Genomic DNA, 25,907 nt, shown 5'->3' with positions numbered 1-25,907 from the left:
AACATAAAGACAAAGACATCGCATAAATAAAATAACAGTACACAAAGGACAAAAACACAAAATACAACAAACGCAAATATATATTAATATAAACGATTTACCAATTCAACATACATAGTGATTTACTATACAAAGAGATAATAACTACTAGTGTATTAATAAATAAATATATTCAAATAAAGTCAAATTAATAACTATTAACACTTCGTTTTGATAATAAATTACCCAATATTTGCTAGAGGTTAGCACTGAAGGACACCAAGATGGCCCCCCTGACACAGGATGAAGTGGAGTCCGTAATGGAAGGTTGGAGGTAGCGTTGCTAGCATTATTAGGCTCCTGAGCAGCGATTAACACATTGCTGTTACTTGATCTGGATTAAGTTTCCCGTAAAAAAAAAGAAGCTTATAAGACGTCCACTCGGCTAGAAAACAATATTCTATAATCTATCAAATTCCTCTTCCAAGGAAAAAAAAACAATGAAAGATGCAATACGTAATAAAATTTTGTACGAAGTTTTTTCACTTTAACGTGAGCCATGTTGATTTCAGGTGAAATGTACTAGATAATTTATTTTCCCTGTACGTTTGGTTCAAAACGCGTGATGGAAAGGTCTTTTTTGTGAATTGGTATATAGACGGTTTTCAAGGTAGAACCATTTATAATTCCAACATTGATTGGCTTTTTTTTCGGTCTTGATCACGTTGAGTGGCAATGTTCCCGTTGGGACGAGGTTTTTACACGCATGATGCAAAACGGTTAAGCCCGTCGCTGTCGACATGCTGGTTGTTTTTTTCAGTGAGCTCGGGACTACGCTGGATTCTCACCGAGTCGGGATCAGCTGACTGGTCGGTGTACGGACGCCAGACGCTCCCGATGTTACGACACGGTCAGCTTTCTTGTGTTGGGGAGCTGATTTTTGACCACTTGACCATAAGTACTGTCGTTATCATTCTGAGAAATTAGACTTTGTAGTAATTCTTGTCAAATTTCGGCTTTTTCAGGACTCGAATCCATCAGGAGGGTCTTTAAAATCGCATTTTTCAATTTTAAGATCTTCAACTTAAAGATTTAACAGATTTTGTGAGTATATCCCTGTTAGACACTTCAAGTTTAAAAACATCACTTGTTAGTTATTTGTGTATAACTATAGTAATAGAGTCTGATATTTTTAAGTGGAGATCGAAATATGTTTAGTTGGACGTCTTGGACTAATTTAATAGCTGTGGAAACTTGTAGGGGTAATCTAACCCTCGAAAATCACGCATGGCACGTATCAATGAAAAAAAAAAACTTAAGGATAGATAACCAGAATCGCAAACCCAAGCACGTCCGTCCAGTATGAACACTCAGCCGCTACTGAAACACTCGGCCACTTCTGAAACACTCGGCCGCTTCTGAAACACTCGGCCGCTACTGAAACACTCGGCCGCTACTGAAACACGCGGTCGCTACTGAAACACGCGGTCACTACTGAAACACGCGGTCGCTACTGAAACAGGCGGCCGCTACTGAAACTCGGCCGCTACTGAAACACGCCGCCGCTACTCAAACACATGGCAGTTACTGAAACACACGTCCGCTACTGAAACACGCGGTCACTACTGAAACACGCGGTCGCTACTGAAACAGGCGGCCGCTACTGAAACTCGGCCGCTACTGAAACACGCCGCCGCTACTCAAACACATGGCAGTTACTGAAACACACGTCCGCTACTGAAACACACGACCGCTACTGAAACAGGCGGCCGCTACTGAAACAGGCGGCCGCTACTGAAACTTGCGGCCAGGCATCTGGCCAAAACCCTGTTTTGCCATTGAAACCTACTTTTTATATAAAAAAAGAATAATTTATTTTTTACATTAAATTTTTTAAAATATCTTTTTAATAATCCAACTGTTGTTATATTTACTTGTTAGTTTAGTTATTTCTTATTTAAGGTTATTTATTTATGCTTATTTAATTATTTCTTGTTTTTAATAGTATTTTATCGCTGCGGTGTTGCGCGGGAGTGCGGAATCAGTTTCCTCGTGTAGAGAGTTTACGTGACAGTTGGCAATAGGAAGGGTCAGTTGGCTGCCCTGTAATAAAGACACTGGCAGGTGTGTGTGCTGCGAAGTGACGAGACAGTCGGAGTCTGCTGATAGCCGAGGCGAGACGGTGTAGCGCCTGGCGCGCGTGGGCAGTAAAATTGGCCCGCGACTGTTGGAGTGTACAGGCCATGCCCGGGCGCGATGCAGAACTTTTCACGAGACTTTGAATTTCACACGATGAGCCTTGAGCACGTTTGTTCGGCTTTCGGAGGACAGGCCAGGACATATTTATTAAAAAGGCAGGAAGAAATTTAAATGCCTTGTTTGAGATTAGCTACGAGTGTTTCTGCGGCAGCGAGGAGACAAATGGTGAGTACAGCTGATCTGATTGTAGATGGTGTTAGTCTGGATTAACTAGAATGTTTTTGCTACGTGACTTTGTGGTGGGCCGGAATCTGCGTTACCGTTTTGCGTGCACCTCAGTGTGCGAACATAAACGTGATTTGGAAGATTTTTTTTAAAAGTTATTTTATCAAGGAGTAAACTAGTGAAATAAACACAAAATATTCGCATGCTCCGCCAGCGCTTCTTATAGGACTTTATTGATGAACTTTTTGTTAGTAAATTTTAATTGGCGTATTTAAAAAAAATATTTTAGTGTTATACCTTTATTGCGCTTTTTCTCGCAACCAATGTTTGCGGGTTACTATGAAAGGTTTTATACTCTATATTTTAATTCATGTGTGTATTAAAACCAAGATTTTTCGCAAAAAATGTTACGTCAATTAAAACAGAGCTATTATGAATAATAAAATTGTTTTATATTCCAAAAATGCCCACTTCGACACAGTAAATTATTTGCTCTGCCTTTTAAGGATGTCATGTTTACATTATTTGTCGTTACACTCAGGCTGGTTTCATGCGTGTACTATTGGTATTTTTTGGAGATTGTTTTAAATTCTGGTTCAATAAAACCAGTTGGACGTTAAGTTTGTGTTTACTACCAATGCAGAGGGTAGATACCACAAACACACGGCCGCTAATGAACCACAATGCCACTACTTAAATACACGGCCGATAATGAAACACTGCTGCTACTGGAACACAAAGCCGGTACTGAAACACAAGGCCGCTACTCATCAATGGCCGTTACTATAACAAAAGGCCGCTATGAACCACACGGACGCTACTAAAAAAATGTCATCTACTGACAAACACGGCATCTACTGACACACACGTCATCTAAAGAACCACGCGGCCATAAGTAACCCCACGGACGCTTCTGAATACACGGTCGCTACAGAATACCCGGTCGCTACTGAATACCCGGACGCTACTGAACCACACGGACGCTACTGAACCACACGGACGCTACTGAACCACACGGACGCTACTGAACCACACGGACGCTACTGAACCACACGGACGCTACTGAACCACACGGACGCTACTGAACCACACGGACGCTACTGAACCACACGGACGCTACTGAACCACACGGACGCTACTGAACCACACGGACGCTACTGAACCACACGGACGCTACTGAACCACACGGACGCTACTGAACCACACGGACGCTACTGAACCACACGGACGCTACTGAACCACACGGACGCTACTGAACCACACGGACGCTACTGAACCACACGGACGCTACTGAACCACACGGACGCTACTGAACCACACGGACGCTACTGAACCACATGGTTTCTATTGAACCAGGAAGCCGCTTCTGAACCACACTGCCGCTTATACTTAAACAGCATCTGCTGAACACAGGCCCACTACTGAAGCACATGGCCGCTACTGAACCACTCGGACGCTACTGAACACACGGCTGTTACTCCACTAAAATAATCTACTGAACACACGCCCACTACTGAAGCACATGGCCGCTACTGAACCACTCGGACGCTACTGAACACACGGCTGTTACTCCACTAAAATAATCTACTGAACACACGCCCACTACTGAAGCACATGGCCGCTACTGAACCACACGGCCGCTCTTGAACACACGTCCTTTATAACACACGGCAGCTTCTTACACACGGCAGTTACTAAATACACGGCGGCTAGTAAACACATGGCTGCTACTGATCACCTGGCAGCCACTGTTTTATGATTTTTTTTGAAAGGCTTATACATTATTTAGAGCTCACAATATTTTTAATGAGAAAGTTGTTTGGGGAAAAGAAATATAAAAATTCCAAAACATCTACTATAGTTTTAAATTACTAAATTATTTATTTTAATAAATGCTGTCAAAGAAAGGTTTTTATATGCCACTAGCTCTTTTGCACGTTAGATATAATTTCTGACACTCAAAGAAATGTTTTCATCTTTAACACGTATTATTTTTTTTAATTTGAAAACAAAAACTGAAATGAAAACGTTGGTTTGAAAACGTAAATTTCTTTGTTTTTTCCTTGTGAATTTTTATATTCCTTTACTTTGGGTTTTTGGACTGGGAGTCGAGGAAAATTGGGATTTGAGTAAAATGGGATTTGACCGAGCAGTAGTTTAAATCTTTATTTCGAGCAAAACTGTTTGCTTGTGTTTGCCTGCAGTTAACAGCCCGGCCGCCATGTTAGACAGTGTTTCTGTTTCCTGCTGCAACCGTTTTCCGGCAGAGTTGAGTTCAGTTACCAAGCTAATGAATGTGTAAGTAGTTTTGGTGTACCTTTGCTCCATGTTCGCGTTAATTTCCTTGGGAGAGGAGGCATGGAAACACAACAACTGTAGAGTGTTTGTTTGGTCTGGCTTGTTGCAAACGGAAATGGTCAAAGCGCACACAGCATTTATGTAAATAAACCATTTACCCTGTTTATACTCAAAATGCTTTTGAAGTGAAACTTCTTCCCGGGGGGGGGGGGGGGGGGGGAAATGGGAGTAAAATTTCTAACGCCGAATTTTAATTCAAAGTTTCGTGAAATATTTTTGTGAAACGATTTCTGACGCTAAATCTAAAAAAGGAATTTTTTGGGCAGATGGCAACACAACGTGGTTTGATGTTATTTTGCACCGCAACACTGGCAATCTTCGCCAGAAAATGGCTTAAGTAGGTATTATTTTAATAACTTGTGTATATCAGTATTGTTAAACAGAGTTATATGAGCATTGTTTCAGCTGTGTAACTAAATATTTCTTGCTGATATAATGATTTTCCTGTTGTGTTTTGAAAGGGTAAATATCACACACCATATTATAATTATGAGCCCACGAACGTGTAAATATGTTGCGTCAAACAAAGAATAAGCTAGTTAAAAAAAATGTTTAAACAAATCCCGTGCGTAGAATATTGTTTTTATTTCACTTTGCGGCAATGTAGTTATAATGTGAAGCATTATTGTGAGGAAGGTCCGTGCCGTTTAGTTCTCGCGTCGCGGAGTGGCGGACATGTTACTGTGTTCTCATTCGACGACAGAACATTATCAATGCCAATGAATAAATTGCAGTACGTCAGTTGCACTGTAACGCAATGATAAGTGAGTAATAATTTTGTTGAATCATGTTCATTTTGAAAAATGGTCTTCTTTCTCTCGCTGCCGTTTTACCCCTTACGATATACTTATGAGTCGAGGTTTGAATTGCCAAAGAGGTTTCACTTCTATCACATGTACTGAGTTACACGCGCTCTTTTTTTAAGTATTTAGTTTAATTTTCTAATCTCCTAGAAACAAACCTAAATAAGATTTTACTTACCTATAGTTACGTTTTGTTACTTTATTTGATACTAGCCGAACCCGCCCGCTTCGCTGGACGTAAAATAAGGTAACTGAATTGAAGGCAAATAATTAAGTAATGACTGTTATACGCAATACCCCATTAAAATTCGTATAGTAGTTGTGTAGAACACCGCGTACAAACAGACAGACAGACAGACTATAGTAAGTTAGATAGATTATTCTTACATATTTGCATCCATGCAGTACATGAAAAATCAGAATGCATAGTCCTATACCTATAACTAAACGTAGCTGCTGCCCACGACTTTTTTCGCATGGAATTTTGTATTATCTTACACCATTTAGAAATTTAAACATTATAACATAACAGTTGATACAGTTGTAGTTTTCTTATGTTCACAAATGATAATTTTTCTCATCTCTATTTCAGTCTTTACAATAAAAATATGTTACTACCTAAATTTTGGGTAAATATGTTTATCCTTAAAATGTAATGTTGGGAAAACACTTCATAAAATTTCTTTGTAAACCACATTTACTGTTTTCCCGTTTTGAGCTAGAATGTAAAGATTGTCTGCATTACTGACCCGCGAGCAAGCCACATACATCTGGCCATGGGAAAAACAATCAGACCTTAAGTCGACACCAGCTGCCTTAAGGCTCTGACCCTGAGACTTATTTATTGTCATCGCGAAACAAACTGCTAATTGAAACGGTGTGCGCTTGAAACCGAATGGGAAGTTATTCGGGATGATCGGTATGCGTGGTATGAAAACAGTTTCACCTGAGCCACATCCTGTAAGAATCTCAGCTTCGATTATATTTCGTTGTAGAGCAGTTACTTTAAGTCGGGTTCTATTGCACAATTTTGGGGGAGTAAGGTTCCTATGAAGCATTATTGGAACACCGACTTTGAGATCAATTTTGTGAACAGGAAGACCACTTGCAGTGAGAGAACTCAAAAACTCAACTGGATGATTAGTGGCGTCGTCCTGATTAAGGACGCTGTTAAACGATGTGTAAACCACTTCAGCCCCATTCAATTCGTTTAAAATTTTTTCATTGATTGCAGCAGCTTGGTCATTTCTTGGAGTGAGAATGGCACGTTCACATAACCACGTATGTTCCTGATTTTGTATGTTTTACAGATCCCCGAATACCGAACTTATGAGTTCGTCTTCCGAAGTTACGACTTTGCCAAGTATTTCTGGAAGCGTCACCTGACCGTGTTGCTCAGGGAGGGCACCTTCTCCAACTTTTAATAGAACACCGGAAAATTCTTGCGCATGAGAATTACCACCCAGCTGTGCTCTCATGTTAATTGTTAATTGCAGTTTTTTTATTTGAGGCCAGAGGTAAGAATTCTTCAGTGAAGCTTTGATTTCATCGGCTCTAGTCCCTCGACTTACAACTGGTAGAGTTTGCCGAAAATCTCCAGAAAAGGGTAGTGTGACATTCCCAATTGGCCTTTCATCGCGCCTAATGTCCCGTAGTGTCCTGTCCACAGCTTCAACTGCTTTTTTATTCGTCATCGTGCATTCATCCCAAACGATTAGAGAACAATCTTGTAACACTTTTGCCATATCACAATTTCTTGTTATCGAACATGTTGGTGATACATTAGTGTCTTTATGAGAGCAGATGTTCATGAAATAAATTATTCAACGATAAAAGGTTTATTTAATTTAATTTAGCGGACGGGTTCGCCCCAAGGAGAAAATTGACACGGCGAGACCTCGTGGGCATAGAGAAATGACACCATATCACAATTTCTTGTTATCGAATATGTTGGTGATTCATTAGTGTCTTTATGAGAGCAGATTTTCATGAAATAAATCATTCAACGATAAAAGCTGTTTATTTAATTAAGCGGACGGGTTCGCCCCAAGGAGACAATTGACGCGGCGAGACCTCGTGGACATAGAGAAATGACACACACTCACTATTTATGTGTCTATGAAACATGATTTTTTTCTGCAATTTAAATTGTAATATACAAAAAGGGTATTGAAAATTGAAACAAATATGGCGACACTACAAACTGTCAGGATCATTATTTTTTCTTTCTCTCTACTTAGTTCCTTACAATAGCAAAACTTAATGGCTTCTTATATTGATTATATTGTATGTCATAAAATTAAGATTTCTTTTCTTTCCTTGAGCCGATTTTGATGAAATAAAGCTTATATTTCTTTCTCTGCTATGCTCAAGTTAACTTGAAAACCCCATTAAAATTCGTATAGTAGTTTTGTAGAACACCGCGTACAAACAGACAGACAGAAAAAAAAACTACTGTTTTATTATAGTATAGATTTAAAGCAAGCTTCATGTAAAATATTTTTAAAAAAGTTCCCAAAACAATCAGCAAGCTTATTTTAATCTTTTAATCTTTTAATATTAATTTTATTACTAGACAAAAGCTAATAAAAATACATATTAATTTATTTTTGGCCCTTGAAATAAAACTGTTCCTAAAAGCTTTCTAAAAAAACCAACATGTACTTAAATAATATTAAAATGACAACTTTTAGATTTTGGACTCCTTTCTTAAGATAAAATATTGTGAATTTATTGGACTAGATATTAAAACCTTAAAAATTATTTTCTTTGTTCCTTTTGATTTTTAAATAAATGATAATTTAACCGCTTTCAATAACGTACCAACATATTGCTTTCGCACAAGCGTGCGTAAGTTTTATACGTGAACATAGTATGTTTTTACTTTCGTTTCAAATATATTTAATTGGGTGAATTTTTGGTAAAATGATATTTATTTCAGTTGCATTTTTTCTTGGCATATGCTGAAAAATGTTAGATATTTACATAGAAACTACTGTTATTTCTCGTTCTTTTTTTGTGTCGTTTAAAATTGAAAGTGATGGTCTCATTTTTAGAATGTTCAATCTTTAAAATTTTATAAAATGTCTGGCATGGGAAATACAAGAATTGAAGAGCAAAAATGTTTACTTCTTAGTTATATTTTGTTCACCTTATTACTCATATATATATATTCCGATGTATTTTCTTTCAATAAATGATGAAAAAAAAGAATTTAAATTTTAAAAATACATTTTCATGATGAATTAAGTAAATACGTTTAATTAAAAACTGAAAAAAAAAATGTTTAAGCATTTAATTTAACATTTTTTTCCAGAAGAAACATATGCAGTTTAACAAACGATGGTTCTGTTTATTCTTTCGTTGACAAAGCATATTTGATACACAAATAAACTTACTTTTATTTCTGCAGGTTTTTAAAAAACTTACAAATTTGTGGCACCGTTCCAAAAATAAAATGCCTACGACATTACTTGCAGTAAATAAGCAAACTAAAATAACTAAATTGTTCATATTGCAGTTGAGTTTAAAGTGCACCCTACAAACTTTTACAACTACTCAGAATTAAAGTAATTATACTGGAAACGTGTAAAAATGCTTCATTTTGACATTTTACAGTTCAATTATATTTATGTGCAGTGTTTACCAACAGTTTTATACACAAAGTGCGCAGAGTGAGATAATTCAAGAAATAATCATTGCTTTACAAACGGTGTGTAGCGAGGTGTTGGCATTTCTTTCTTTTATGAATTTCACCAGAAATATCTTCGTTTAGATTTATAGAGAAGTTGTGAAGTATATTGTTAACTGGATATGAACGAATGTGTGTGTGTGTGTGAGAGAGAGAGAGAGAAAGAGAAAGAGAAAGAGAGAGAAATTCTGATAAAAGCGGAAGGAAGTATGAGTATTGTGGAGACTTTTGACGGGGGTGAAAACATAGAACTGGCATTACAACAACGGTTCTTGGCAAGATAAAGTTATTCTCCTGGAAAGAAAAACTCATGAGATCAACTTCCTGTCTGTAGACGTGTATTTCTTCTGCTTTTTCTCTCTCTATATATCTCTCACTCTCTTTGTGTGTGTAACGAAACCACTTACCTTTACAAGAAAACTCAATTTCAGTGAAATTGGGTGGGAATTTCTCGAGCAACGTATTTCAAGGAAAATATTAGTAAATATTTTTTTAGTAAAATTTATATTGTAATATGGAAATCATTTTAGCTAACCATGTTATATTTTCTTAGGCAAAGAAAATTTCACTACCAAGGTAGTTTTGGTGAATTTGTTCTGTTAAAGGAAAATAAAAATGTTTCGTCACAGTTATGAACAGAGGCTCAATATGGTAAGGTATGCAGTATCATAATTGGCTTCAAAAAACTTGGGTGTTGACTTGGCTCTAATTTACTTAGGTGTTAGTGAGGGTTGGAACAGAATTTGATCCTCACTGCATTGGCGTGACACGTATATGATCTAAAACATTTTATGAGCATACACCATTGCCAGTTAGTGGCATAGAAATTGTGGTCATTCAGCACGTTCCAGGTTGAGGTGCGTGAGGTGGCGACTGCCATAATGGATTGTGACATCACGACAGCCATCTTGGGTAACCTTGACCTTTACCTTTGACATTTATCTTAACCCCGGTGACCATTTTGGATCCGCCATTTTGTTTTCTGCCTTTATATATCTGCTATTTTGTTTTCTAGAATATTTCGCCATTTTGAATTCTAGAACTTTCGCGATTTTGGAATCGAATGCTAAACTCCTTAGTGTTGCAATTTTCGTTAAGGCCATCATCTTGAAAATCTATATTTTTTATCCGATATTAATAAAAATATATTTTTCAAATTATAAAAAAATTATTAATAAAGTATAATTTAAAGAACTTCTGCCATTTTGAAATTTTTTCCACAATCTCAAATATCGTAATTTTTTGTTAATTTCACGGAAATTTAAAAATTTATAAAAAATAGTTTTAAATTTTGATAATAAAACTTATAAAAATTCATTAGGTTCAAATCTGGCGAGGGCAATCGATTAAAATATGCCATATATCCTTCCTCCACAGAAGCCACCGGCAGACTGACCCACCACTAATGTCAAGACATACTGTATTACGTCAGTCAGTATAACATCATGGTGGCCATCCTGTTGTCGTTGGCTGGAAGCTGCCATCATGGATGCAAATGTTGTTTTCGTCTGCTAGAGAGCTCTGCCACCATATTGGTTTAATTTTTACCCACTAGAGTGCAGTATTCATTTATTACTGTGGTATACAATATCTTGATATTTGGCTACCATCTCGAAAATATCTCAATTTTAAGGTAGAACTTCGGAAAGATATCGGCATCGCGAGACTTCAAAACGGTATGCAGTTCGGTAGCGCAAATGCTACGACCGAATTTCGTAATGCTCATGTTTGACGAAACTGATCGAAATTTTGTTTGTACCTGCCTTTACACAGCGGCCAGTCCTTGATTATAACTAGAAACCCGTGCTCGTTTTTTCATCACAAGGTACACATATTTTTGAATTCCTGGAACTTCATGTCGTTGTTTACATGATCGTCATAAGCATGACTTAAATTGAGTTCATGCGAAAAAGTACTATTATGTGCGCGTTGTCTCGTAGCAAATGTTTTGGTACTGTACGTCTGGCACAGGCAAATGCATTCTACTTTGGGATGGCTGCCAATGGAAAAGATTTTTTGAATCATGCCTTGCTTCTCGCACACATCGTCGAAAATTATTACGGAATTGGCTCTTGCTTCGCTAGGAGGCACCACATCTGTATTATCGGTGAACGGAAAAGACTCCAGGCCATCCACCAATCGTACAATTGTGGCCAGACGCTGGTACTTTAGCTGTTGCAACATCTTGGAATAGAAGAACACAATTACGAACCGAAGGCTATTTGGTTCTTCCAGCAGACTCTGTAGAACGCACGTTTTACCTCAGATGGACGGACCTTGTCATAATGAATCGTATGGTAAAAGGCAATAACGAGCCATATCGCACTGGCTTCGTCATCTTTTGTGATGCGCCCAGCCAAACATTCTTTCTTGACGACTTGAATTGAACTGACGAAATTTCATAAGAGCAAACAAACACATTTATACTTTCGGCTTGGATGAAAGAACAAAAAAAATCACATCGGTGCAGGTCTCGTAAACTCGCTGATAAAAAAGACATTTGTCTTTCGATCTACATATTCCAGGCTACAGTTTTCGTGGTCCAGGAACTAAAGAAGCCAAACGCCGAGCTCGCGATGACGTGGGCATTACTTCTCTTGACGAGGAGTGCAAGAAGCAAAACATATTTACTATTGCCTCAGCAAGGATCGTGAAAGTGCGGCGACTGAGTGCCGCGAGACTATGTGTGCGTGTGTGGACTGGCGCGTGGTAAGGGGCGAACCACTGTTGAGCCTAGCGCCAGTGAGGAGTGCGAACAGTGGAACTTGAAATACATTGAGTGACTTGAGAAAAAACATTTTTTAAGTGCCAGTAATTTGAGATCGGACATTTTTAAGTACAATTATTTATTATATTATTAATTAATAAAACTGTAATTAAACTTAATTGGGATATCCCTGACGGACTCAGTTCTCCCCACATTATAAATCGCAACAATATTATCCACAACTTTCGTTCGAAATTATATTTATATGACCAAACATTACTGCAAGGGTTGGAAAAATAACAGAGATTGAAAGAAAAAATATCATAACTAACTTAATATGTTCACTATTAAATCAGTTCGAATTGTTTGTAAACTGTATAAATATTGTCTAGTACTTTTTTCTAAAATAATTATTGATACGACCAACCTTAACTGCAAGGAGTGGAATAAACAAGGGTAAGAAGACAAAAAAAAATCGGAACTCCCTTAATAAGGACAATATTTTATCCGTTTAAATTGATTGTAAATCTTTTAATTTTTTATCGAAAACCTTTGTTTGAAACAATTTTTGATAAGATGAGCCATTGCTGCAAGGGGTTGGAAAAAAACCAGGGCAGAATTAAAAAAATATATATATTCCTTACCATGTACAATATCAAATTCGTTCTAATTTATTGCAAAGCCTTGAATTATTATCTACAAAGTTTATCAAAAATAACTTTTTATTTACCTAGCCATTACTGCAAGTGGTGGAAATAAGGTTTGAAAGAATAAATAATAATTACTCTTTTTAACCGACTTCAAAAAAAAGAGGAGGTTATCAATTCGACTGAATGTTTTTTTTTTTTTTTTTTATGTTTGTTACCTCAGTACGTTCGACTGGGTGAACCGATTTTGATGATTCTTTTTTCATTTGAAAGCTGGTGCTTCCCGTGTGGTCCCATTTAAATTTGGTCCAGTTCTGACAATGGCATCCATGAGAAAACCATATAAGTCTTACATTTTCATTAAATGTGTGCGCGACAAAAGGACGAATAACTCAATATCACGCCAACCGATTTCGATAATTTTTTTTTATTGGAAAAGACGTACTTCAAGGGTATTTTAATAAGAGTTTGGTTAGGTTCTGATCATGGGATCCATGACAAAGTAACGGAACTCTTCAATTCTTAGGAGCCTGCCATGGCGCTAATTAGCAATAGCAACATTTTATTTTAAGTTTGTTATTTTAATTTCATTTAATTTGGTTAAACGTGACTTCAAGAGGTAGTTTAAAAAACATTTCATACCTGTATTTATATTTACGAACTTAAATTAAAAAGTATAAAATAAATAATACTTCAGAGTCCCTAAAAATGAAAAAAATAAACAAACATTTTAACAAAAAAAAACCGACTTCAAAATAAACAATTCCAACACAAAATAATATGCACTAAAAAGTAAAAAAATAATTGTGTATTCTTCTACAACTTAATAATCAAATTACTTTTTCTACTCATCAATATGTATGTACGATCTATGTGTTTACCACGCAAGAAGGTAGGTAGGTACCAACCCACTTCAAATATAACTCAACACATACCTATGAATAACAAACAATGATCAAAATGTTTTATAGAGTTCTCCTAAGTAAAATGAAATGAAAAATATTAGACTACTTAAAAGTCAATCAAATTATTACGATAATATAATGTAGTTACAATTATTGTTATTTTTGGAGTCGGTGTCAGCCAAGTATGCTAGTTTATTTGTTTCCTTGGCTGACACCGACTCCAAAAATAACAATAATTGTAACTACATTATATTATCGTAATAATTTGATTGACTTTTAAGTAGTCTAATATTTTTCATTTCATTTTACTTAGGAGAACTCTATAAAACATTTTGATCATTGTTTGTTATTCATAGGTATGTGTTGAGTTATATTTGAAGTGGGTTGGTACCTACCTACCTTCTTGCGTGGTAAACACATAGATCGTACATACATATTGATGAGTAGAAAAAGTAATTTGATTATTAAGTTGTAGAAGAATACACAATTATTTTTTTACTTTTTAGTGCATATTATTTTGTGTTGGAATTGTTTATTTTGAAGTCGGTTTTTTTTGTTAAAATGTTTGTTTATAATGGATATACTTTCATATCATTACTAATATTATAAATGCGAAAGTAACTCTGTCTGTCTGTCTGTCTGTTTGTTACCTTTTCTCGGCTGAACGGCTAAACGGATCGTAATGAAATTTGGCAAGGAGATAGATTATATCCTGGGGATGGACATAGGCTATCTTTTGACTAAAAATAAATAAATTTTAAACGGGTTAAAAAAATATATCTTAATTTTATGTAATGTGTGTCATAGATACACAAACTGTTAGTGTAATTCCTCTATGTCTGCCGAGCAATAGCTTTCAAGCCATTACGTTACGTTTTGCTATTGTAAGGAACTTAGTAGAGAGTAAGAAAAAAATAAAGATCTTGACAGTTTGTAGTGTCGCCATATTTGTTTCAATTTTCAATACCGTTTTTGTATATTACAATTTAAATTGCAGAAAAAATCATGTTTCATAGACACATAAATAGTGAGTGTGTGTCATTTCTCTATGTCCACGAGGTCTCGCCGCGTCAATTTTCTCCTTGGGGCGAACCCGTCCGCTTAATTAAATAAACAGCTTTTATCGTTGAATGATTTCATGATTTATTTCATGAAAATCTGCTCTCATAAAAAAGTTAGTTTTATAGTCATTCAATAGGTGTCTCTATCTCTCTAAGGATCAATCTATGAATCGTTACAAATTAATTTCCTTAATTTTTTTAGTTTGATTTGATACAAAATGATTTCACTAAAAATCGATTTCTACCCCTTCCTATTTTCATTTCCACATTACGAAGTTTTTATTCTTCCACGCGGAGGGACTCCATGCAATAATTTTGCATGCAATTAAAAACTATTTTTTAATGATGCCAAAGAAGTATAACTTCTCATGCGCGTACCTAATTACACGCACCCATTTTTTTATTTAATTTCTTCTATATATTTTTTTTCTCCCTACCTAGGGCACTCATAATTCTTTTAAATTTCACGTGTATGATTTCAATGTCTTTCGAGTTGTATGTACAATTTTTTTTTGTCAAACTGGTCATTATTTATACTTTGTATCATTTTGGAATATGTTTGGTTGAGTGTGAGATAATTTTATATGTATGTTTTATTTTCATTTAATTTCTTATATATATATATTCTTACCTACCTACTTTTATTAAATTTCAGGTGGATGTTAACATTGTCATTCCAGTTGTATAAATTTTTTTGTCAAATTAGTTGTTATTTATACTTTTTGTTTCAATTTGGATTTTTTTTTTTACTTAATTCAAAGATTTGTGGTGTGTACAGGGAGTGATATCTCTTTTAATTTCTATACTACTTTGGATAAGCGGAATATGGCCACCACAGTTTTACATATAAACAAATCTTACAAATGTTTTAAACATTATGACTTAATAAAAAATAGTTTGACAAACATCCTTAGATTTTTTTTGGTGTGTATAGTTTGAAGTTTTATATTATGTATGTACGTAAATTCTTAAACATAAAGTTATTTATTAATTTATTTAGAAAATTATTCATAGGCAGGTAATAAGTTTTTCTATTTGTCAATATTGTTATTATGGTAGATAGGAGTATACAGTAAATGCCTACATTCTTATATTCCTTTATATCTCTTTCGATTTGGAGTGTTTCCGAGCCATTCGGGGTCCTCATCACCCCCCCCCCCCCCCCAGATGGTCAAAGCCCCAAAATTTCGAACGTTAAATTTTTTTTTTTTAATCTTTCTTTTTCGATTTTAAGTGTTTTTGAGCCATTCAGGGTCTTCGAACCCCCCACCCCCTTCTGGGAACAAAGCCCCAAAATTTCGAAAATTTCAGGAATTTCAAATATCTATTCTTTAGTGATGGAGTGTTCCGAAACATTCCAGGTCCTGAACAACCATATCCGCCCCCCCCCCCCCCCCCCAGTTTGAAAGTGAAAGCCGCAAAAGTTCGAAAAATTGGATGAAATTGTATTAAAATTAAGTCATTACGAACTAAAGTGTCCGGGGGATGGTGTAACTTTTACCCAAAATCGACTTCCTCATCAAATTTTTTGGAAGGGGGGGGGGGGGGGGGGGGGAGGGAATGCAAAACCCCAAAATTTCGAAAAATTAAAAAAAAATTAATATGTAAGTATTCTTTTTTACTATTTGGAGTGTTTCCGAGCCATTCGGGGTCCTCAAACTACCCTCCCCCCACAAGGAGTCAAAGACCCAATAATAAAAAAATTCCCAAAATTTCGAAAACCTATTCTCTTTCGATTTGGAGTGTTTACGAGCCATTCGGGGTCCTCAACATAACTGCCTCCCCCCTTCTCAAGGGTCAAAGCCCCAAAATTTAGAAAATTTCAAAAATCATTTTATTTCGATTTTTTGTGTTTCCCTGCCATTCAGGGTCCTCAATATCACCCCTCCCCCTCTGGGGACAAAGCCCCAAAATCTCGAAAATTTCAGGAATTTCAAATATAATTTCTTTCGAGATGGAGTTTTCCAAACCATTCGAGGTCCTGAACATCCACTTTCCGCAAAAGTGAAAGCCCCAAAATTTCGAAATATAAGTAAGAATATATATAATTGGATGTTGGCATGTATGACGTATATAAAATCTTACACCGTTTGACCGATCGCCATGAAAGTTGGCACATCGAAGTGTTTTTATCATGAAGAAGGTTTTCATGCTATCAATCTTTTTTGTAACTCGCCGCTAGATGGCGCTGTAGCGCAACAACTTCTAAACCTTTCAACCGATCGCCATGGGTAAACAGAAGATCATAGGTTACAGATACACAAACAGTAATTGTGTTTCATTTCTTAATGTCCACCACACTGGACATATCGCTATCCATTTTGCTGTAGCTCGCGGATAATATATCACCCGGTGTTCAGCCCGGGCGAAGCCGGGTACTGCAGCTAGTCCTTTATAATTTATTGTATAAATCCTAAACTTATATAAAACTTTAGCTGAAACAAGTTTTGATGAATATAATTATTACAGTAAAAACATGAGTTGAAATTTAAAGAATATGTAACTTTTTTAGCATCATATTCGTTCGAAATTATTTTAAACAATCTTAATATTATCTTAAACCTTGGTGCAAAGCAAAATTTTATCCGACCGCGTTATTAAAGCAAGGGATGAAAAATAGTGTTTGAAGGTCAAAAAAATTAAATACTTAGCTCAGTTCGAATATAATATGAAAATATTTCCAAGCTATTCAATTCTGTGTTCTAATCTAGTAAATGCTGGATAAATTGAGTTAAAAATATTCGCAATAGTTTCAAAGCTTGGAAAATGAGGACATTTTTAATCCATCATTTTGTAAGATTGTAGAACATAAATATTTTATGGACATTTAGTTCTTAAAATTTTCAAGAAGTTTATAGATGTTTCCAAAATATTCCCAGAGTAAATAGGTAGGTACATAAAAATCTACCTCCCCCTTTAGAATATGCCGAAAGGGATTTTTTATTCATCATTTATCGTACATAATTAAAATATTATTATATGATGCCTAAATTCATATTCGGGAGGTAAGTTTGAGGAACACTCTGATATTTGAATTCGAGATTAGCATTAGCACTAATTGGCATTCATCACGTGACTAATAGGTACCCTGCTAGAACACCAGGCATTACGTTGCTGATGGTTCATTGAAGATAACTGCAACAAGGCTGACTAATCATCATTTGCACGGACGTGGAATCGACTCAGACTTATTTTGACAACGTAACTCTACAATTAAATTTTTTAAAGATTTTTTATTTCATTTTGTTTACAAAATTTTACTTATAGGAAATTCGGACGAAGTAGCTCTCATTGTACAAGTTAACGGGCGTTTATTGGTGACGGCGCAGTTGAAATGGCAACCAATTTGCGCGAAATCGCCGGTTCCACGTCGAATATTCATTACCGTTTCCTTTGTTCCATTCTTTCCGCATCATTTCCGCACGAGCAGCGCAAACGAGTCATTATCATGGCTCATTATCAAAGCCATCAAAACAAGCCGTAGCTATGGATATAAGAAGGCCAGCCCAATGGACGACTTGAAATGGGGCGGAGCTAAGTAGTTCAAGTAACCGCCAGCGGAAGCGCCACTGTCAACTGTGGGAAACAGTTGGTAAACAAACAGCAGTTGATCATGGAAGAAGCTACTACACGCCCAAGCCAACTGTGGTCCCGGGAAAAATGTGAACTACCCAAGGTCAGACGAACCCCTCCCTCCGCCGTCAACCCTTCCACCACACTGTCCCCTCCCTCCCCTAGTCCGCCTCAATGGTCGAAGCGCGTCATGTCGCGGGTGGGACTGCAAGTAGAGTTGTCACCATAAGTCACGACACAGTGCGCGGATACGTATCGCTGTTCAAGTATTTCACGGATCCTTTGAAAGCGGAGCAAGGTTTCGAAGAGTGCGTGACTGTAATATAACGTGTTATTTTTTAAAGATTTGTGCAATGGGAGTGCATGACTTGATGTAAGCTTTTGGACATACGCCATTGCTTAGCACATGTATGTCTGTAGAAGAAAACTACAAAAAAACACAAATGACAAAAAACACAAATTAAGCAAACAATTGCTGTTGTCAGGATCTAACGCCACACAATACTCCACAACAGGAATATGGTCAAAAAACAAAGAAAAACAAAGAAAAATGGACTAACAGAACGAAAAAAAAAACACAAATGATGACAACACAAAAATACCGAACCCAAAAAATTCAGCACAACAGTTGAAACGAGACAGAAACACAGCAAAACGAAAAGACGAAACAAACACAATAGTTTTCCAAAAAATAATAAACAAAATAGAAACGAAAAAACCCCCAAAAATGATGACAGCACAAAATATTGAACCCAAACAATTCAGCACAACAGTCAAAATGAGACAAAAACACGACCAAACGAAAAGACGAAACAAACACAACAGTTTTCTAAAACAGAAACAAGCGACGTTTCGGGAACTGCTATCTGCTCCCGTCCTCAGGCAGAGACGCACCTGTGCTTCCATACCATATTGAATTGTTTGGGTTCAATATTTTGTGCTGTCATCATTTGTGGGGGTTTTTTCGTTTCTATTTTGTTTATTATTTTTTGGAAAACTATTGTGTTTGTTTCGTCTTTTCGTTTTGCTGTGTTTCTGTCTCGTTTCAACTGTTGTGCTGAATTTTTTGGGTTCGGTATTTTTGTTCTGTAATCATTTGTGGTTTTTTTTTTCGTTCTGTTAGTCCATTTTTCTTTGTTTTTCTTTGTTTGTTGGCCATATTCTGTTGTGGAGTATTGTATGGCGTTAAATCCTGACATCAACAATTTTTTGCTTAATTTGTGTTTTTTGTCATTTATATTTTTTTGTACTTTTCTTCTACAGACATACATGTGCTAAGCAATGGCGTATGTCCAAATATTACATCAAGTCAATATAACGTGTATTGACAAATGGCATCGGGCAGTACAACAAAAAAACAACTATACATAGCCAGTTACATAGCCGGTTACTTTTCCAGATGGGTGCAAGACAAGCTTATTCCAAATCTGCCTGCTAATTCGTTGGTTGTAATGGATAATGCCCCTTATCATTCCGTCCAGTTAAATAAGCCACCAACAGCCGGTACAAGAAAACAAGATATCATCCAATGGTTACAGAACAACAACATTCGGCATGACAATGATATGACAAAATGTGAACTCCTCCAGCTCGTTCGTGGTCGACATCTACCTCCCAGGTTTCGCATAGATGAGATGTTAGAAGAACATGGGCATGAAGTAATAATATTACCACCATACCACTGTGAGCTTAATGCTATTATGTATGGAACATTGTGAAATCACGTGTTGCTGAAAAAAATGTCGCTCAATCATCACATACCATTGAAAACATCACAACAGAAGCAATCAATAGCGTCACCAAAGAAGAATGGCAAAATGCTATTTTACATGTAAAACATACAAAAGCAGAGTACTGGACAGGTGACTGTCTAATAGAGCACGAAATTGAGAAAATTGTTGTTAACTTTGGCGAGTCCGGCTCAGACAGTGAATGGGACTTTTCGGACAACAGCAGCACATATTCCAATGGTAACATATCAGAAATTGAAGAACTAAATGGCTGAGTGGGCGTTTGTTACATGCACTATGCACGAAACTGTGTTGAAATGTTTCTTGCATTTTTTCATTAATTAATCACACAAACAATATTTTCTTTGATTATAGGCATATGTATACCGACATATATGTTAAATATGGTGCTAAGTGAAATAATTATTATAAAACAAACGGTACAATGTGATGCTGTAACACACTTTGGTACACACTGTGACATCTTCGTAGACACTGTGTTTCGCTGTTTCATACAACTGTACCTTCACCTTATCACAACATTTCTTACTGCACGACTGCGCTTCATGGCCATCGTTGCGTACACTTATGAACGCATGTGTATACTCCTTGCTTCCTCAGCTAATGGTATTCCCCTATTGCCAACCCCTCCTCATTCCCCACCCCTCTCTCACTGCGACACTAGCGCTCCCGTCACTCCCCTCCTCGGGATCACAGTTGGCTTGAGCGTGTAGTACGTTGAGAGAGTTTTTGTGAACAAAATCTTTATATAATTTGAATTACTTTGATATTAGCTCTGGTTTTAGGTTTGTCAGGGATTTAGGTAGTAAGAGGCTTTCTAAAGACGGGTATAGTTTATTTGCTTCTTCATACTACAAAGATGAGTGGACTGCGACATGTAGGAAAGATGTGTTTGTGAAAGCATACTGCTATCCACGTCAAAGAAAAAATGAAAATGCCCAGTTTCTCTATTTTCGTGGAGGAGAAACCTAATGGTTTTGAAGTTACTCACGCATACTGTGCGTGTAAAGCAGGGTACGTAATTATTATTTACGGTTTGTACAGAAAGTTGCAGTTTTCGTGTTGATTGACAGCTCGTGATTCGAAACTAAAAAGTATTTATCACAAGATTAATCTTCATTGCATAACCCAGAAAATCCGTTTGCATATAGCCTATTCTAATGTGTATATAAATATACTTTGTGTTTCTAAAGTATATAGAATGACGCCCAAAAACGGTTTAATAGTGGCTTGACAACTACCGGCCCCATATTAAAATGTGATATGAACGTGAATCTCCATTAAGTTTTTTTTGTTCAAGTCATGTTAACTCTGTGGTATAATAACGAATTTTTTAATGAGTTCACAAAAACTCATATTTAAAAAATTACATAACCTTTCATTATTGAGTTAAAACCTAGGCCATGTAGGTGTGATATGTAAATCGTAATAATTTAGGGTATTTTTGTGCTTATTACGGATTTTAGGTTATGTTTGAAAAAAAAAATAAACATGTAAATAATTTGTAAACTTCCTAACATTTTTTATGTATTAGTACCTACATAGCTATTTAAATTAACGAATAAACAGTATGTACAGGACGTTAGGTTTATGCTACCCGTACAAATTCGTGATTTATAGTGTTTAACTTTCCTTGATTTCCCGTACAAAAATATTTAAATAGGTAATATATTTAATTATTGAATAGTTCTCGGGAATGCGAGCGTAATCATGTTTACGGCCTACTTACATTATATATATAATGAAGCTTTCTGCGTGGGTGTTTCAATTTCCTTGGAGACGTGAAAGTAAAAACGCTAGGCACGGCAGTCTTCTTTAAAAATTACCGCCGCATTCTACTTTTCTATAATCTGCAGCGACGAAATGTTTTGAACATACACGCATGTGCGCTGAGACTGGACATTTTCGATCGTCCCTGCGAACTTTTATTTCCCATAATTTTAAACGTTCTGGATTTTTTCGAAAGCCGTGGAATGCTATTCCAGGCGTTAAATTTGTGCTCCTACAGTGAGGAACAGAACAATACTGCACCGTTATTAAACACTTTAACGAATAACCATCACTTGAGGCTCCGTTCTAGGTTGCAGCCATATACAACAGTAGATAGCAACTGTTTTGTTTCCCACAGTTCATCCCCTCTCGAAGTGTATCACGTGACGCCGTGACGTCAGAGGGCGGGTACCTCTAGTCGTCCATTGTCTACTTCAACAAACAACTGCCTAAACGTAGTAAATTGTATAACTGGTAAGTGTTGTTTAATTTAGTTGGCGTACAAATGAAACACTGCAAAAAATATTTGAGACCAAACTGTCGTATTTGACGGTTACTTCTAAAAATAATCTTACAGTAATGCAAATGTTTTCTTTTTGAAAACTCAGCTATATTACTTATATTCAGCTATTTTCGTATTACAAGAAAACTTAAATATATAACTGCTTAACCTGGATGTACGTTTCTCGGTGATGCACGCGTAGGAAGGGACTGGTGTCTAAGTACCTACTTAAGAATTTTCAGGAGGCGTATGAGGTGACAAAATTTGTTTGACTCAAGGCGAAATATATGAAAAAATAGACCAAGAATATTCACAAGGGTTGCCTTGAAGTCGTTATTGTTCTGAGGGCAGAATGTACTGGGACTTTGGGAACAGATGAACCAAATAATAAAAATAAATGCGTACATTAATACGTAGTGCCAATGCGGCCTAGAATATCTATTTTTAAAAAAAAAATACTATAAACTTATTTTAAAAAAAATTATATTAAAAAAGGACAGCTGAACCAAAACATTGAAATATAATTAAAATATTTAGACCACTGAACATATATAAATATCTTCCAAGAAAGTTAAAAAATAACTGCAGTATTAAAATTGTAGCTACACATTTAAACCGAATTTGTAATTTGCAAAAGTATTGCGGAAAATTGCTGTTCAAAATTTTCTAGTGACTTCGCAAGGAAAATAACTTTATTTCTGTTCTTTATTTACTTCTCAGTTCACATTTCAAATATGCCTTACTGTTAGCACAAATATCAGCAATCGGGTAACATTTATTCGCTTTAAAAATTACAAAAAAAATTCTCATAATCTGAAAGACTTCTTTGGGGAACTTTAATTTTTCTTTGGAGCACAGATTGTTCTGGTTTCTTACGAGGAGACTGATCGCTCGCTGGAGGGTGAGTTATTGGCGACTGCCAAACCGCAACTCGTCCAGGGCCTCCTTACATTTATCATCGTCCGCCGCTAATGGAGCGGAGAGGTCGATCAACTCCCTCGCTCTTTCTATCTCTGCCTCTCGCTCTCCCTGCATTTCTCTACCCCCATGCCTCTCTCTACCCCATGCCTCTCTCTACCCCGTGCCTCTCTCTACCCCGTGCCTCTCTCTACCCCATGCCTCTCTCTACCCCATGCCTCTCTCTACACCATGCCTCTCTCTACACCGTGCCTCTCTCTACCCCGTGCCTCTCTCTACCTCCATGCCTCTCTCTACCTCCATGCCTCTCTCTACCCCATGCCTCTCTCAACCCCATGCCTCCCTCTCTACCTCCATGCCTCTCTCAACCTTCAAGCCTCTCTCTACCCCATGCCTCTCTCTACCCCATGCCTCTCTCTACCCCATGCCACTCTCTACCCCGTGCCTCTCTCTACCCCGTGCCTCTCTCTACCCCATGCCTCTCTCTACCCCGTGCCTCTCTCTACCCCGTGCCTCTCTCTACCTCCATGCCTCTCTCTACCTCCATGCCTCTCTCTACCCCATGCCTCTCTCAACCCCATGCCTCCCTCTCTACCTCCATGCCTCTCTCAACCTTCAAGCCTCTCTCTACCCCATGCCTCTCTCTACCCTATGCCTCTCTCTACCCCATGCCTCTCTCTACCCCGTGCCTCTCTCTACCCCATAACTCTCTCTTTCCCATGATTTTTTCAATCCCATGCCTTTGTCTACCCATGCTTCTCTCTACCCCATGCCTCTCTCTACCCCATGCCTATCTACCCCATGCCTCTCTCTACCCCATACCTCTCTCTACCCCATGCCTCTCTCTACCCAATGCCTCTCTCTACCCCATTCCTCTCTCTACCTCATGCCATTTTCTATCCCATGCCTCTCTCTGGCGGCGAAAGCTCAATTCACGGTCTCGTTTCGTTCCACACAACATTGGCGAATTATTTCGATTCAAGGCTAGTGATCACTGTCTTGTCATTCTAAGTGATTCGTCAGCCAAGGAGGAGGGGGAGGAGTAATTCCTCAGTTGCGTTTCGGGTGAGACATGGGTGCAAATTTTGAAAACATGTTAGGAAGTCTTTCATTCTCGCCAGAGATGTGTGATATCTAGCCTCGGAGGAACGAGCAAATTCATGCGTTCTCATTTTGAAAATATATTAACAATACGAGACTAGAACATGAAATATAACACAGAATTCTTTAAAATAATACCGAGCGTGATAAATCTATTAAAATTGTATTTTTCAACTACATTTCTTGACGCGAATCACGCGTAGTTTATAATGAAATGGCTCCGATAAAAGCGAAGAAGACTTGAAAAAAAAAATACTAAACTACATCTTTGAACCTAATTTTCAACATAGATTTTTATTATAACACTGCCCATCTTTTAAAAGATCATTAAATAGTTAATACTACAAAGTTTTCCTTTCGTTTTGCGACAGATGGCAGCATCGTGGTTACACATTTCCGTTCCAATTGAATTACGTTCCATTCACTAAATTACTCCTAACAAATGCCGCATGCCTGGAGCTAGGATGCAAGACATTAACAAAATAAGGGTTCGGGGTTGCTAACGTCTTACGCTTGTGTAGTGAGGGTCGTCAGATCGATCTCAACGCCACGGAATGACTCATGTTCATGAGCGCTAAGTCGTTGGCACGCGATTTATTTGGAGCCCCTTATACTCATGCAATTAAGGGTTCATGTCCCGTTCCAGGTCATTATTTTATATTTATGTTTCACACGGTTAAAATGGCCGACTTTCTGAGTAGCTGCAATTTCATAAGAATGGAAAAAAAAGTATTTGTAACACAGATATTTTTGCATAATTAGCTGGCAAATTTGCATATTTAACATTTTTGTGCAGTAAGGATAAAAATAATGAAATGCAATATAAAATGGAACTCTTTCGGATTACAGTCAATTTTAATGGCTACTATGTGGTATGGTATAAGTTTTTGCATTAAAAATATTTAATGTTACCTGGCATTTTAATACTATAAAAATATAAATCATATAAAGGAAAATAATGTTAAATAAATATTATCTGAAATAATTTCAAACAATATCATTCAATATTCACCAGACACGCCTTTAAAACAAAAAAAAAACTTTCAGTTAATTACTCAATTTGGTTCTCTTAATCCATACTGCACAAAAATGTTAAAAATTCAACTTTGAATGATACTTATAAAATTATGGGTTTGCATAACCTGTACCTATATATTTTTTCATTTGGTTGAAGTTCAGCCACTCAAAAACTTTACAAGTTTAACCACGTTACAAGTAAAAATAAAATAAAATAACAACCTTGAACCCCTAAAGCACGTTCTAACACTCAATGTTGGTTATTGTAGTTTTCTTTGCAGCATAGCTTATCATGAAATTTTTTTCCTGTCACAAACACAGTCACCACATGTAAAGGTTGTCCCAGAACTCAACGTAAAGCCGAGAAAATTTGATAGGCACAAAAACTAAAATTGAATAAATGTGGTGGATTTTAAATGCTGGCTTTTTTTCAAAACATTTTATATCCCCACCCTGCACCAAATATTATTTACTGTAAGTACAAAATGTTTGTTACGCAATGACTCATAACCCTACTATAGAGTTATCAATTCAAAATAAAATCTAACTTAAGTTTTTTGTACGACTAAGGCGGCAAAAATATTTAATTACGTAACTTTTCTATTAATATTGTTAAAAAAAATGAGAATGCTAATTTAACGAATTATTGTATTAAATGAGTATTTTCAAATAACTAGTTTGATAATTTATATTATGAATT

This window comes from Bacillus rossius, chromosome 15 (genome assembly GCF_032445375.1).
Source record: "Bacillus rossius redtenbacheri isolate Brsri chromosome 15, Brsri_v3, whole genome shotgun sequence".
Classification (NCBI taxonomy): Eukaryota; Metazoa; Arthropoda; class Insecta; order Phasmatodea; family Bacillidae; genus Bacillus; species Bacillus rossius.
The sequence above is the reverse complement of the archived record's forward strand: the minus strand, read 5'-3'. Positions refer to the sequence as shown.